General features: G+C 40.6%; 1 protein-coding gene across 1 annotated transcript in view; it reads right to left on the bottom strand.

Moving 5' to 3' along the window:
* The window catches only part of AFF4 (ALF transcription elongation factor 4), a 74,839-nt gene extending 60,405 nt beyond the window's left edge, over positions 1 to 14,434 (bottom strand). The window contains exon 1 of the mRNA XM_063120687.1: positions 14,226 to 14,434. The gene's annotated coding sequence lies outside the window, so the exon portion shown is untranslated. The remainder of the gene's footprint in view (positions 1 to 14,225) is intronic.
* Positions 14,435 to 16,385: the final 1,951 nt, after the last annotated feature.

The raw sequence follows: 16,385 nt of genomic DNA, 5'->3' as shown, positions 1-16,385 counted from the left end.
GAACAACAGTTCCCACATGGCTTGCAGGGGAAAAAACACAAAAGTGGGGACGGAGGGAGGAGGGCCTCGGGTTTGGCGAGTCAAGCCCATTCCTGGAGTAACACACCACTGTTCATTACTATACCACTGCAAAAAATTATGGCAAAATCCCCCCCCCCCCCCCCGTAGAAAATCAAATTTTGTAATCATGGTTTGAAGCTACTTAGCAAAGAGGAACTTTTGTAGCAATACTTTGGTAGCAACATTCAAGACAAGCTTTGCACCTTCACCCACATTCATGTTGTAAAATCTGATAAACTCTTATCTGCTTTAACTATCATTAAAGTCAAACCGACTCTCTTGAGTTTCACCAGCTTCCTGTTTAGCTACACTTATAGCAATGTATGATTTGAGAAGACATACCTACACTCCTCACTTGATTCATAGGAACTGTACTATGGTTACTTTAGCATTCAGGACAATAGCAACTAGAGAGAGAAATCAATGCATCAATCCTACTTAACGGCAAGATGAACATCATTCCAGGGGATATCATCTTTAGATCTTTAGCTGTTGCAGCTACGAACGAGTGATTAGCATGTAGTTTCTATGATAAATGCTTTTCTCTGCCTGAGTGATGAACTTTTAACACATTTCTGACACAATTCCCAATGTGTTACTTTTATTCCCATAATTAGTTAGGCTCAAGAATAAATGAAGGTCAACAGTACATGGAGATACTGCATTTTCCTACAAATTCAAATATGGGAAATAAATGCTACACTATGTATACAGCACTATTTTATCTTATATTTCTTTATACAATGTAAAGATATTAATCTGGTTAAAGCTACTTGATATACGTCAGATGATTAAGAAACGAATTAAGGCAAGAAGTGGAAGTGTTGCAGAAACACACTGGTATTAATTGGACCTGTCCCTGCTCAGGAATTTCATTTTTAGTGCTACTAGAGTATGGCTCAGTTCAGACAACTCATTTGTCAACGCAGTGTGAAAACTCCACTCAACGGTTGCATTTTTAGGAGGTATTCCCAACATGTTCTAACTCCACCATTGTGTGACAGTGAGCTAGTGTGGAGTTGAGTAAAAACCAACGTGATGTTTGATTGACAGTTCCTCTGCCTTCTCTCCACCGCGTTCCTCCCGATGGTATGCCATCAGCCATTGCTGAAAAATACAATCCTGGTGGCTCTCTTAGAGCGGCACTTGCTCCTTTCTCCGCTCTTTCCAGGGAACTCTGTAGCCAGTGGGAAAAATCAACTTAATGCAATAGAAAACTCCACGGAGCCCTCCACAAACACACACAACACAACAGTTGTGCAGGAACTCTCCTCTGCACAGCGTGGATATTCTGCATGTAGTGTTTTCCCAAAAAAACGAAAACTCTACCGTTGCATGGAATTTTCCTGCCAGACAACACATTTCTCAACGGTGGTGTAAAAACTCCACTGTGGAATTCTAAAACCACCATTGAGAAACATGTTGTCTGAACTGAGCCTATAATTTCCTTACCTGAACAAAACACCTTATAAATATATAATCAAGTTTATTCATCTCTCTGGAGTATTATTTGACTGAATTACAAAAATAAGCAAGAACATTTGGATCCCAACTACTTGCTTATTTCCTTGAACATTTGGCTCAACCTCCTTAAAGAATAAACTTTTCTACTCAGACTGGAGTCTTAACACAATGTCACAATTCCACCATGTTACCTCTTTCAGTAATGATTACTTTAACAAACTGAAGCTGAACCCAGACAAGACAGAGGTGATTACTGTCAAAGGCCCCAACCTGGGTTTGGAGGGGGGTCAACCAGTTTCTGGATGGTGTTACACTCCCCCTGAAAGACTGTTTGCAGCTTGGGGGTGCTCCTGGATCTGGCGCACCAAATGACAGCAAAGATAGATGCGACAGCCGGGAGTGCCTACTATCAGCTTCAGGTGATACACCAGCTGCACTCCTTCCTAGAGTTGGAAGACCTAAAGACAGGTAGTGCACGCGCTGGTAACTTCGAGACTCGACTTCTGCCTCTACATAGGGCTACCTTTGTGCCTAATCCAGAAACTTCAACTAGTTCAAAATACAGCAGCCAGGTTGGTCACCAGTACACCTAGGGGTGACCATAATACACCAATTTTAAAATAACTTCACTGGCTGCCAATTAGTTTCCAGGCAAAGTATAAAGTGTTGGTTATTACCTTTAAAGCCCTACATGGTTTGGGTCCAGGTTACCTGCAGGATCGCCTTCTCCCATACAATCCGCCCCGCACACTTAAGTCCTCTGGGAAGAATTTACTTCAGTCGGCGAAAACTAGGCTCACAACCATTACCCAGAGGACCTTCTCTTCTGCCACTCCCAGACTGTGGAAGGCCTGCTGGGAGAGATTCGCCAATTTAACAGTCTTTCTGAATTTAAAAAAGCTATAAAGACTGATCTCTTCCAGCAGTCCTACCCAGTCAAATTTTAAGATATCTGGCTGTTATTTTTATAATGTATTAGTTTTATATGTTTTAATCAGTTTTATGTATTTTATAATATTTTTGTATTTGATGTTGTTCCCTGCCTTGATCCAGAGGGAGAGGCGGGTAAGAAATATTATTATTATTATTATTATTATTATTATTATTATTATTATTATATTATTATTATTATTACCTATGCCCTTTCATCAGCATTTAACAATGCCATCTCCTCTCCTCACTGTCAAATTTCCTTCAAACCTCAGCACAAAACCCATCTCTTCTGCAAAACCTTTGGCTTAATCTTTTAGCCCTCATTCCTAACTGAATTTAAGCCAAAACATATGTAGCTACATTTGCTTGCACTCATACCTTATCAGTGTCTCCCTCTCCCTCTTTCCCAGTCTAATATTAAGTATACGCTTCTCAGGGCAGGAACTTATCTTTTACTTACGCCATTGTAAAAACCTATGTCACTGATCGCACTTTATAAAGCAAGTCTCAAACTTTCTTCCCATCCCTCCCAATCCCTGACCTGCCTAACCTAGACTGTTGGCCTTGTGGCTATGATTGTGTTATTTTTGTGTTCTATTCAGTGCCCAGTACATTACAGATACTAAATAGCCATATTAAAAGAGCCAGTTTTAAAACTTACTTCTAGTTTAATATCCCAGTTTGGTGTGCACTTTCAACCAGAATAAAGTAACTTAGCTTTATGCAATATAAAGTGGTGAATTGCAGCCCCCAGGGGAAGTTAAGATACCCACCTCTTGAAGTTAACATCTAAAGCTTGCAAAAAAACCTTAAAATAGGAACTGGAGAATTTCTATATCCCTGTGTCCATATTGCTCCCCTTTCTCTGTGGATTCAAAGGTGTGTGGTGGAGTTGGCAATAGGTTTCCCAGTCTATTATAGCCACTAAGCCATACTACCTGGCTGCCTGCACCTGAGACTTACACAATGCGTGAACTGCTGTGAGGTTGAAAGCCATGTATACTGCTGCTGCTAAGCTCAGCAACATCCCAGAGTATGGTCTAAAATCAGAGGTGGGCATTCCGTGGCTTTTTGAATGTTGTTGGATACCAACTCCTACCAGCCTCAGCCATGCTGGCGAATGGTCAAGGCTGATGGGAGCTGTAGTTAAACAACAACTGAAAGGCCAAAGGATCCCCAATCCTGATTTAAAGGTACATGAATCCAAAGTCTTGCTAAAGCTAACAAGAGTCCGGATTGGAGCCTATGTACACTGCTTTGAGATCCATGAGAGCAGTACAAGATCATAAATATGGAGTCTGTGAAGAATCCTCATGTGAGACAGGAAGCATATCCTGATTTGTTAGTTCCTAGATACAGTAGGAGGCTCACAATAATACTGTGCATTGCTTTTAATTATTTTTAATAGTAAGCACTATTAAAATGTTTGAAATAAATAGATAAAAAACACCGCACATGGTTTAAGGTGTCATTTATCTTACTCAAAGTGGGCAACTTTGTAAAAAATAAAAAAATCAGATTTTAAAATTTATTTTAATTTTTTAAAAACAACAAAGTACTAAATTTCTCATTAAAAATAATATAGTTACAATTAAATATTGTAACAAATATGCTAACTTAGAATCTCATAAAAATCAATTCGTGGCTCTGTCACATACACACACACACACTGGCCTGGTTCGCATGATCACCAGGACTTGTTTAAGACATAATGCATGCTGGCACATACCAGGCGCCACTTGGCTAATTGCCTGCCATTTGGGCACAACTTGTTGTGTCATCCAAAGCTGGACAGTATGGTTTGTTTGAAGGAGAAATAACCCTTAAATGACCCACGGACTGTTGGGTTATTTGAAAGTTACTTCTGAGTTCAGAACCGAAATGGGCCATTGAACTGCCCACCAATCAAACATAAGCATTCCTTTCAGATTTTCATCTCTGTCCAACCTAATTATGAACTCTTGTTTCCTTGAAGTTCTGGGCTTTCCATTTCTGTGTCTCTGACTAAAGCTACATGTGCAAAGATACAGGCTGAATAGGATAGTGTGTGTCAAAAGTGTGTGTGTGTGTGTGTGTGTCTGAGAAAAGTTGTATATGCTCGAGAGCATCTCAGTCCATTAATAAAAACAATATTTCTTAGTTTACAACTATTTAGCAAGTCATACAACTATCTATAAGAGTGCCATTTAAAATGAAATAATTTAATTGGTGTAACCTATTTTAATTACTGGGATATTTCAAAAGTTTAATGAAGCTATAGGGTACCCAACATCATGATATATTTCCAATGATAAATTATGGCTATTGTGGCCCCCAACAAAATGTTGCAGCATGTCTCCATTTGCTAACAAGAGTGCTCACGTTCAAGGCTTCATCCAGCCTAGAGGAACCTTGCAGCAGTGTTTTTCTTCACTAATACAGCGTTAAGGGGCTCAGGACTGAAGTTGGATGCAAGACATGAACCTGAGAGATTTACTGCTATATTTATTTATTTATTTATTACATTTTTATACCGCCCAATAGCAGAAGCTCTCTGGGCGGTTCACAAAAATATAGCTGTGGGGAGAAGATAGCCATGTAGAATAGAGCTATTTAACCTTGTAGTATACATCCCCACAATCCTAATGATAATCCAGGAGACTAAAAACTGTTAGGGGTTCAAGCAGACTCGCTCCCTCCATTCCCAGCCCCCCACATCTCAACTTTTCATGGCTGAACCATCCTAAACTATAAACAAGTGCTAGACTTAACCAATCTGGAGACTACCAGCCCCTTTCCTCCTTCCTTGGTGCAGAAGGGAGAGCTGTCCGTAGAAAACAATAGAGAAATCCAAGAATTCAATGTAGTTCTGATCAGCAGAGGCATGCCCCTTTCCCAAATAGGTCTTCAATGTGAACATGAAAGTTCCTATTCCAGACAATATGCTGTTACTCTAGAATTTTCTTATCTTTATGCCCTCAATATTCCACAGAACCATTTTCTGTGTGTCTTTTAAAATTTGGTTTTAATGTACATATATGTATACTTCTGCATATACAGGAAGTCCCTGAAGTATCCAGAAATCACTACTGTGTTTTGGGTGGCCTCATTTTGCTTGCACCTGACCATTCAGGTTCTTTATTAGACAATTATGCTTGAAGAAGTCCAATGACTGAGCATTAAAATTCCAGTGAAAGCAATACACTACTTGGGCTGTATATTAATACAGTTATTAAGCCTCAATATTGCAGGTGCACATGATCCTGCTCAGAATCTAGGTACCAGTAAATTAATGTGGTATTGTCTACAACTAGAGCTACTAACAACCCCAGGCATGAATAACTTGTTTTATTTTGCAATACAAAATCTCGCAAGTTAGAAAATACATATAGATTTCATAGGAACAGATTGTTTTACATACACACTGGTGAGCTCTCTTTTGTCACCTGAATAACAAAAGTGGATGCTTAGAATTTCTCAATTTTCACCTTGTACTTGTATAATGGTAATGGTTTGTTGCAAATGACTTTAGGTCAGCCTGCAACCCAGCAGTAGGTCTTAACTCACCTGCTGGAAACTTATCTAAATCAGATGTTTTGTACTGTAACTCCCATCAGCGCCAGCCAGTGGCCATTCTGGCTGGGGCTAATGGGAGTTACATCTGGAGGGCATCAGATTAGGAAAGGCTATTCTACAGCATTCCACAACATAATCAACAATGAAACAATTTAACAGAATAATCTTATTAAATTACAAAACTGGTAGCAAAGGAAAAGTGGCATAAATACTGGTTTAGGGTTAGGACAAAGAATTTGACACCATCATGTTCTTTCATTTAAGGTGAACATAAATGCTTATAATATCATAAAGTCAAGTATTTGTTAAAAGCTCCCAGTAACTGAAAGTTATAAATCAATATTGCAGAAGCTAAAAGAACTGTCGTCTCATCCGATAAACTAACAGAACTACTGTACTTCTTTAAAGTAGAGACAGGGAAACTTTTTTCTATGAAACAATGTTGACCCACAGGAAAAGTCAATCAGTGGCCAAGCCTCTTGCTGGGCAAAGCCAGAAACGAAAGCCCTTTCCTTCTGCCACCCCATTTCTTTCCACCCTCCAGCAGCCTCCTTCTGGTACTTTGTATAGCTTCTCAGCAGCCAGAGCCCTACTAGAGGCCCGCTAGTGAAGGAGGAAGAAGCAATGATGGCAGCTGTGGGTCAGATGATATTTGGCTGTGGCCAAATGTGGCCCTTGGATTCCCTACTCAAGATATAAAGGATACCTGATAATAACGATTAAATTACTGAATTTGTTTCTTCTCCACACTGGTAGTTATCCATGGTAAGACTCCCATCTACAAATGCTACTTACAAAGAACACAGGGAAAGAGTAATGGCAGCTGCAAACTTTAGAGCTGTGCTCTGTCCCTGTCCCTCTCCCCCACTCCTGATAACTTGCCAAGATAGCTTTTGGGCTCCTTACCCACCATCTGACTATAAGAACCATTTCATTTTTTGTTATTTTAGGGCTGAAAGACAGGGGAAAACTGGAAGTACTTGAGCGCTGCACTGAGTTGCCACAGCACTATGGCATTTGTGTATTCCAGCCTTACTTTACCTTTTAACTTTAAGAAGCTGCACTAACTGCTGCACTGTACAACTGTAGGACAGTACACTGCCATGGCTTCTGCCAAGCCTTGGTATGCCCAATAAAATGGGGAAATAATCACATTTGTCACAGCAAGGAAAGAACCCATTATGACGTATAACAGCAAGACATCAACTGAGCACTTCCTGTTCACTCTAGATTTTACTGGTATCACTGGGTTAGTCAGGATGAGTCAAGTCGTTTAAAAGGACAGGCTATCACTAATGTTGCTCAAACACAAAACAGGAGTGTACAGGCATCAGTTTGGAGTGCCTATGTTTGACCCATCGCTATGCTTTTTTACATGCAGGAACATACATATTTCACATGCTACCCTGAATCACATCCATGATTCGTGCTTCATTGTTGGTTTATCTGTTCTCTCTGTTTTGAACACTTTCCTTCTAACTCACCCCTCTTCTCCACCACAGATGCAAGCCCAAATACTTTGGCATACCACATGACCATAGGGTTCTTGGGTGAAGATTCATAGTAATGCACATTATTTCTTTGTATCTATGGAACACAATGTATGTGTCACTGTGTTTGCTGTTCTTGCTTTATATGGTGGCTATGAGCATGTATGGCTATGTATGCCCTCTATTTTTGGTAGTGTGTTTATGTTGATGTGGTTAAGTATCACAGTTTGTACATACATGCACTTGTTCCCTTTTGGCTTCACCTTTTGGCCATATAATATATAGTCCTCAAAAATGCTCCTTTGCTACTTTCAAATGAGAAGCTGGTCAATTGCAATGGTGGTTAAGACTGTGTAAGGGTGACCACACTGCTGCCCACAGGAAGTAGACATGTTGCTCAGCAAGCAATTTATGAAACCTACAAGTATCATAACCTGACATCTACATGCTTGCAATTTTTAAACTAAAGTTTGCGAACATAAACATTTAAAATTTGAACTACAAAAATAACCAACCTGTGTTCTTTGTGTGATATGAGTAGCATATTTCAATACTGCCATGGTTTGTCACATAACTTCAAGAATTTTTCTTTCTGGAAATACGGCATACACACTATAGTGCTTCTGTTTCTTTGTAGATTATCCCATTAAGTTTTCTCAAGTTCCTAGATTCTACCACCAAGCCTTACATTCTCTGTCTGAGAAGTTGCACGTCTTGTGCTTGGGCTTTTCTAAGTTCGTAGTTTATGTACTTCCCCACAGCACGTTTGTGCCAAAGGAAACATTCCTACTGAGTTAAAAAGATTTAAATCATACCAGCAGATGACTTCTAGCAAGCTATACTCCATACTGTTTTCTATTCAAACTATAATTACCAAATTCTTCAAGTGACAGAAAGAGAAATACTTATTACAAATACTACTACTAATTATTTATATACTGCCATAGAGATGGACTGTCATAAAAGAGTTGGGTACATATTATGGAAAATATTATGGGAATGAGAGTCCTCTAGATTCGTGATACCTAGATCCATACCAATCTCTAGCATGGGCTCATTGTGTGGCATCAGGCATGTCACTTATCATAAAACAAGAACAACTGTAACTTATTTTTAAGAGCTCGGATCCAAAGATCCCTTGCAAGATCGGGAAAATTTGGCAGGCAGTTGATAATATTGACATTTTAATACCAGATGTTTAATATTGAAGGGAACACTGCAAAGCACATGTACCTGTGGTACATCCCACATCAGAAGCTAGTGGTGAATATGGACTGTATGTGATATTTGCGGCCTAACAAGGTCAATTTCTTGCCTTTCTTGAGATATGCATCTGACCAACTTGCAAGTATAGTAGATTTTAGTTCAAAAGGTTCATTGTTGCTTTAGACAAATGCTTCCTAACTTGGGGTCCCCAGATGTTGTTGGACTACAACCCCTCAACATCCCCAGTCAGCATGACCAGTGGTCAAGGATGGAGTTGTAGTCCAATACCTGGAGAACCAATGCTCTAGGCCATAGTTCATACTACTTTAGCATCTGCTTAAAATTGAAATAGAGTAAAATAGCTAAATGTGATCCCTGCATACACAATGGTAATTTTGATTCCCATCCTGGCAGTCTGGTCAACTAATTCACTCTATCACAAAACTGAACCAGAGTCTAGACAACCCACACCCAAAACTTCAGATCTTCACATTAGTCTAAACAGTCACAAAAGTTAACATTTTGCCCTTGCCAAACAATGCAAATAGACTTTCATATTCCAATCTAAACCTTTCATACTAATAACAATAATACACACTTCTTCAGATCTCACTAAATTGACAGCAAGTAATAACAATCGTCTTTTTTCAGCCTTCACCCATTTCCAAAGCAGACTAAATACTTCTTTCAGACTGTGGTCAGAAATGTGTAAGCAACGCTAGCTGTATCAAGGTTCAACTCTCCTTCAACAGCTCTGACAACCCCACAGAATGGAGCAGGGGATGGATTTTACACCCATGTCACGTAAAAGCAAGATGGGAGGACAATTCCAAACAGGTGAGAGTTAGCTTTTCTTTTAAGATTTTCAAGCCAACAAAACGATTGAAAGTACGGAGGATTCATCCAAGCAGCAAATGGATAAACTAACCAAAATAGGTAAACCAAGAAAGATTAAAAGTAATTTACAGGGACAAAAAATCTTCAGTGTTTATGTTTGGCTTCTGCACTGAAGGGCATGGTAGAGTAAGAAGGATTCCCTGTTATTGTACTGGCCTTCACAAAGGAAGAGGAAACATTTTAGAGGAAAGGGAAATTAGCAGAATTTCAAAAACTCAAAGGGTAATCATTTTTAATTTTTTATGTATTAAGTACATTTATACCCAGCCTTTCTCCCTTCATGGAACTCAAGTGTGTAAGTGGGGCTCCCAGGCAGATTCCCATCCTGACACTGACTAGACACAAACCTGTTTAGCTTCAACAAGGTGTGTGTAGCATGTCTCCTTGGCCTCAGACAGAAATGGGATGAAAAGCTATAGCTCAGTGCTGAAGAACATGCTTTATATAGATAATATCCCATACCCAGCATCTCTACTTAAATAGCAGAAGTCCTTGTAAAGACCTACCTGATATTTTGAAAAAGACTACCAACCAGTATAAATAATACTGGAATAGGTGAACTAAGTATAAGGTAGTTCTTCTTAGAACCTTCAGGGGTCAATTCTATATCTCAGGCTTTTAAACAGATATGTGAAACTGATGCCCACACTGTGGAGTAGAAATTTGCCATTACTATATTTTTCTGCAGAAAATTTTTTTTTCAAAAAATTAAAGAGTTTAGAGGAAATTAACTAGTACCAAAATAAATTGATATATTGCCATTCAAACTGAACATGTTTAAATTTGCAACAAACCGTCTTTCAGGTGACTCCCTAAGAAGCATTTTCTAATACATTAAAAATCATACACACTATTTGTAAACAGATGCTAAAAATCGGAAAGTACATATAAGCCAAAATGAATTCACATAACTGGCTACAAATTAAACCAAAACTAAAGTCTTGGTTGAACAAAACCACACAATTATACTTCACTGACTCTACTAAATATTTCAGTTCAACACCTTTTAGCTCCTGAAAAACTTCTGAGATTTATTCAAAAGACAATATAAAAATTATTTTACTAAATAGGTTAAAAAATGCCAAAACACATAACTATGTCTTTAGGGCAGGTGTTACCAATAGAGTGGAACTTGCCAAGAAGCCCCTGATGTGCCTGCCAGACCCCTTGGACTCCTATCCATGTCCCCCACTCACTACGGCGCTTTGCCTTCTCCTCCTTTCCATCTGCAGGTGCTACTACTTGTTGCAGTTCCCACCACACTGCCCAACATCAGTTCCCAATTCTCCCCTCACCTTCTCCTTCTCCACTTTCAATATGTGGTAAAGGGGAAGTTCCTGTCTCCTTTGGGCACACTACTAGATGGAATCTGTTGTTGCTGCCTTTGAGGTGCTGTGGTTCCCACCTCACTGCCCAGACGCTCATTGCTAAGGTGAGTGCAGAGATAGGCAGATAAAGTAGGAGGGTGGGGAATCCCAGGCAAGGGCTAGGGAAGATGTGTAGGAGGGAGGGAAGATGCATAGGGGTTGAGATGCCAGATGAAAAAGGAGACAAGAAAAGTGAAAATTCAGAGAAAAAGGGCACGAAAAGCAAGAATCCAGAGAGTAGGGATTTAAAATTCAGTACAAATTCCACACACCCCACAGCAATTTCTTGTGGTGCCCAGGATGCTTTTTCAAAATGGCAAATATGCTTGTGGGCTCAAAAAGGGTACCTACTCCTAATTTAGGGCATTGTTTTTGAGAAAACATACATCACCAACCCAGGTCACCTGTTGTTTTGATATTAGTACGCAATATGAATGATACTAAGCTCTAAATCTTCTTTTCATCAAATCCAGGTAAGGTAGTGTTGAGATCAATGATGGTTTGGATAAGGGTAAATAAACAAGTTTAATTTAGATAAGATTCAAACTACTTGTAACATGACATGGGGACTTCCATCAGTGGAACAAAAAGCAGAGTGGGTAAGGGGCCTAACCTTGGGTCCTATGCTGCAGCTCCAATTTAAAATCACCCTATTCCCTGAAGGAAACACATACAGTGGTCTTGTATTTAAGCCCTAGCGAAAGCCACAGGTGACAAGGAACTGTATGCAGGAAAATGAGCGGACTGGCAGAGCAGGGACAGAGTGCTCCATCCTTTCTCCACATCCAGCATAGATACCATGTGGGTTGCCAGAGAATAGAAGGCTAGTAATTTTTGTGGGCTTGTTTCCAAGATTGACATACAGACTTAAACCATATATTTCTTCCCCTCCCACAATATACCCAGCTATCAACAACTGTGGGGAGGATTTTAGTCAGGAGGGAATTAGAACTATTAATTGACAATGAAGAGTGCAATCTCATAACTACTGGTAAAATCCTGGTTAAACTCTAGTTTTGGTATATCCCATGGTAATACTGCCTTGCATCCAATATTAGTACTACTTAGAGTAGACCCACTGAAATAAAAATGGGACTTGGAAACTAACATCTAATCTGCCCAAAGAACACGAGTTATTGGGTGGATTAGAAATGTAATAAATAAAATTGGACAAAGCCCACTTAATTTAAGCCAAGAGACTCTGTACTCTACAATATTTATTCTGTGATATACCAAAAATGAAGTCCAATCAAGTAATGGAACTTGGGCTGAGAACTGAACCAAAGCACAGTATTTAGACTTAAACTAGCTTAATCCTATTGCCCAATGGGATTCAACCAATTTAAATCCAAATATTCCAGTTAAATTACCAGAACGATAAACAGTTATTCACTGAAAGTGACGAAAGGCACAATAAGAACCCAGGAGAAAAGTGTGAAACATACATATGGTCAATGTTTTCCTAGACCTATTCAACCTTTTGAACAGTACTGCTCTGACTCCTTAATTGAGTACAGTAAAACAGTAATATTGAGTTGGATCCAGACTTTGAGTAGACCCATTGAAAAAATATTTTATTTTTCACATTTTTCTTGTATTCTAACGAAAGATATGTGAAAAATAAAATATTCTTTCATTGTATTGGATCCAAACTTAGTCAGTGAAGACCCATTGATGGATTATCTCTGATGATAGGACAATGTCGGAATATTTTATAACTACAAATAATTGTAATAAATACAATAAATAAGATTTATTCCTACCTAAAATTAGTTCAGTGCAATGGAAAACCCACTCTTCTACCAACAGTGATGATCCAATGATGAATCATCTAAATCTTTCTGGATCCCATTCAAACTATAGCTAAGCTATAGTTCTAAAGTAGTATAGAAGCAGATAATTTCTTAGGGCTAATTCAATCAAAAAGAAAATTTCATATGTCACTAGGTAACCATGACTGTCCCCAGGTATTCATACACAGATCAACAAAACTCATGAACCATGTCAGCAGCAGTTCCAGCAACAACAGGCTTCAGGGAAATACCACTGGATTCTATATCCACATCTGCGCAATTCACATGTTACATTTATTCATGCTCATACTCAAGGGCAATTGACACATCTCACAGATGCAAACAAGTATTGTGTAAACCTGTCCTCAGTGAATCTAACTACTGAAATGAGACTTTGTCTATGTTATAATGTAATTTCAAATTGCTATTCTGTATAGGGGTAGCTGGGGTATTAATGCAGCCCTCCCTTCAAAACGTCAAACTATTGCACTTTATTTGCCAAAAAGTCAGTTAAAAACTCAAAACATTTCCAGAGAAACTTAAGAAACATCTCCTGTCTTATAAGACTTCAAAAGGTATCATTTCAACCAGAAAATTCTCACCAAACAAAAGCTCAGAGAAACAAACCAGACTTTCCTACAATTCCTGTCTGATCCATCCAAGGAGCTGCTCAGTACTTAATAATAATAATAATAATAATAATAATAATAATAATAATAGCAACAAAGTGGAAGGAACAAAGCACTGACATCAATCTCTGGAGGAGGAATAAACTCAACTAACGCGAGAGGAAAAGGAGATGGCTTAGTTCTCAGGCTATTTTGCAGGCACTTTTGGGAAAGAAAGGTGGTGCCATCCCACTTCGGCTTCCATTCTTTAATCCCACAGAAACATATATACTGAGTGTATATATGCGTGGGTGTTTTTTTCCACACATTTCTATCATATAAAGCAGTATGTGTGGTGTCTGTGTGTGTGTGTGTGTGTGTGTGTGTATATCACACACATCCTATCTTGAAAAGGGTAGCCCTTCTAAGAAAAGCAGTACAGCCGAACAGGAAGGAATCCAAAGAAAAGAAACTCCCCCTCCCCCCGAATTTTGAAAGAGAATTTAGTACATGGGATAAAAAAGAAAGCAAATTCTAAATAAGAGAACTGGAAGCAGAAAATACCTACCCTCCCACCAACCTCCCGGAAGGAAGAGGGGAGGGGAGGGAAGACACATCCTGAGGCGACGTCAGGCCGCTTTTTGAGGAGAAAGGAGGGGGGGGTCGGTGCCCACGCCAGAGATGAGATTGGGAACGTCTCGTCCCCGTCCTGCTCAGAAAAAGGGGCCCTCGCTCCCACTACCTGGCGAAATGGGGCCTACCTTGCTTTGAATGGCTTTGCTTCGCCCCGCCCCGCCCCGCCCCGCAGGCCACTCTGACGGTGCCCACAGCCCCGAGCCGCCCGTCACTCACCTCCACTGGCTGCTCCACTACACCCTCCCGACCATGTCCCGGTCGCCGCTCCCGGGCGGGTGTGAAGAGGCCCAGGAAGGCCCCAGAAGCAGGAGCCACGGGCGAGAGAATGGGCAGGCCACGGCGGATCACCGCGAAAGAGAAGGCGCGACGGCGGAGTACCATCTCCGACTCCCCCGCCGCTCCATGTCTGGCGGCCGCTGAGCGGGGGCTAGACTGGGCCGAGCGGGCAGCGGTGGCCAGGGGAGGGGGGCGCCAGCCGCCGCCTCCTCCTCCTCCTCCTCTTCTTCTTCTGCTGCTGCTGCTGCTGCCGCCTTCTTCTCCTCCTCCTCCTCCCTCCTCTCTCTAGAGTAGGATTACCCAGCAGGCCCCGCGTCAAACACAGCCCCACCGCCCCGTCCGGCAGCTGAGAGGCGGGACCAGAGGCCCCGCCACGTGACCCTCCACGGAAAGGAACCCAGAAAGGAAGTCCCGCTTGCTTTGGGCTGGTCATGTGATTAGGGGGATCCGCAAAAAGTCGAGAGCTATTGCTCTCCGCGCCCCCTACAGGGGGAAATCGCCACCGCAAAGTGGACCTCTTGCTTTATTAAGAAGCGGCTGTTCTGTGGTGCGCGGAGGTGTGACAACATATCCCGTCCAAGGAGTGCGTCAAATGGACGTCGGTCTGCATGTTCCGGGTAAAGGAGGGAGTTAACGAACCCGAGTGACATCGACAAATTAATTTCTAAAACGTTGAGAGAGAAGATTTTCCATCCAATTTTTTTTATACCTGAATTTATGGACTGCTTTTCAAAAGAAGTCTTCTAAACTAACACAGAATAAAACTAAAAATACTAAAATATCAACATTTAAAAACAAACATTTTAATTGGACTTTGCTGTCTTAAAATTTCATACTGGTTTTTAACATATTAATGATTTAATTTGTTTTTGAATTTTATATTGTTCTATTTTATATGTATGGATTTATCTGAGCTCCTTGTGATATAGGGCGGGATATAGGGCGGGATATATATGTTTTAATAAATAATAAATAATCCATAGAATTTACAAATTGGAAGTCCAAAACTAGCTAGATAAGAGGAAGCAGCAGGAAAACCAAAAGTTAAATTCAATGAAAGGTGGACCTCCCACTGAAAAAAAAAGTTCTTAAGAATGTCTTTAAACAAGAGGACCCAAAGATATAGTCTAGTGAAGGGAGTTCCACAATAAAGGGCTACTATGAAGAAGGCCCTGTCTCCAAAAACAGCTCAAGATAGTTTGCTGCCTGAGGTGAAGAACAAGATGGTGACCTTTCCTTTCCATCTACAAAAGCTGACTGGACTGGCAATGAATCTTACTTCAACACTCCTGATGTGACACCATCCTCTACCATACCTGAAGGCAGCAGACTACCTTAGGGGATGCAGGGCAAGCTATGGGGCACACGGCTCTCTCCCCCAACACCTTGCTGCCACCTCTCAGCATCTGCCTGTCCTTGTACCCACCAGCCTGACTTCTGCTAGTGGTGGGTAAAACAGCAGGGCCCTGTAGGAGATCTTAAAGCTCAGTCAGGTTGGAATGGCTGCAGGTGGTTCTTCGAATAATTTGTTTCTAAGCTGTTTAGCAAGAGAGGTGTAAAGTGATCCAAATACCTTTCCCCCATTAGAGCCCGGGCTGCCTCATTCTGCATGAACTGAAGCTTCTCACCGGTCTTCAAAGGCAACCTCACATAAAGTGCATTAGAGTAGTCTAATCTAGATGTAACCAGAGCATGAGTAAAGGCAACAAGATTCACCATATTGAGATAGGGTTGCAGCAGGTATGAACCAACCTCAGATAGTAAAAGGCAGTCCTGAACACTGCAGCCATCTGTGATTCTACAGATATTTCTGAGTCCAGGAAAAAACCCAAACTGCAAATGTGTTTCAGAGGGAGCACAACCCCATGTAGAATTGGTTAAAACTTCTATCCAGCTATCCATCAGTTTTCTCACCCATAGTCATTCTGTCTTGTCCAGATTAAGTTTCAGCTTGTTCACCCTCATCCAACCCAAAATAGCCTTTAGACACTTCTTTATGAGTTGCACAGCCTTCCTAGGATCAGGAGGTGGAAACATGAGGTAGAGTTGTGTCATCAGCATGCTAATGACACTTTAGCCCAAACCTCCAAATTACTTCCC

The sequence above is a fragment of the Elgaria multicarinata genome, chromosome 3 (genome assembly GCF_023053635.1).
Source record: "Elgaria multicarinata webbii isolate HBS135686 ecotype San Diego chromosome 3, rElgMul1.1.pri, whole genome shotgun sequence".
Taxonomy (NCBI): domain Eukaryota; kingdom Metazoa; phylum Chordata; class Lepidosauria; order Squamata; family Anguidae; genus Elgaria; species Elgaria multicarinata.
The sequence above is the reverse complement of the archived record's forward strand: the minus strand, read 5'-3'. Positions and strand labels throughout refer to the sequence as shown.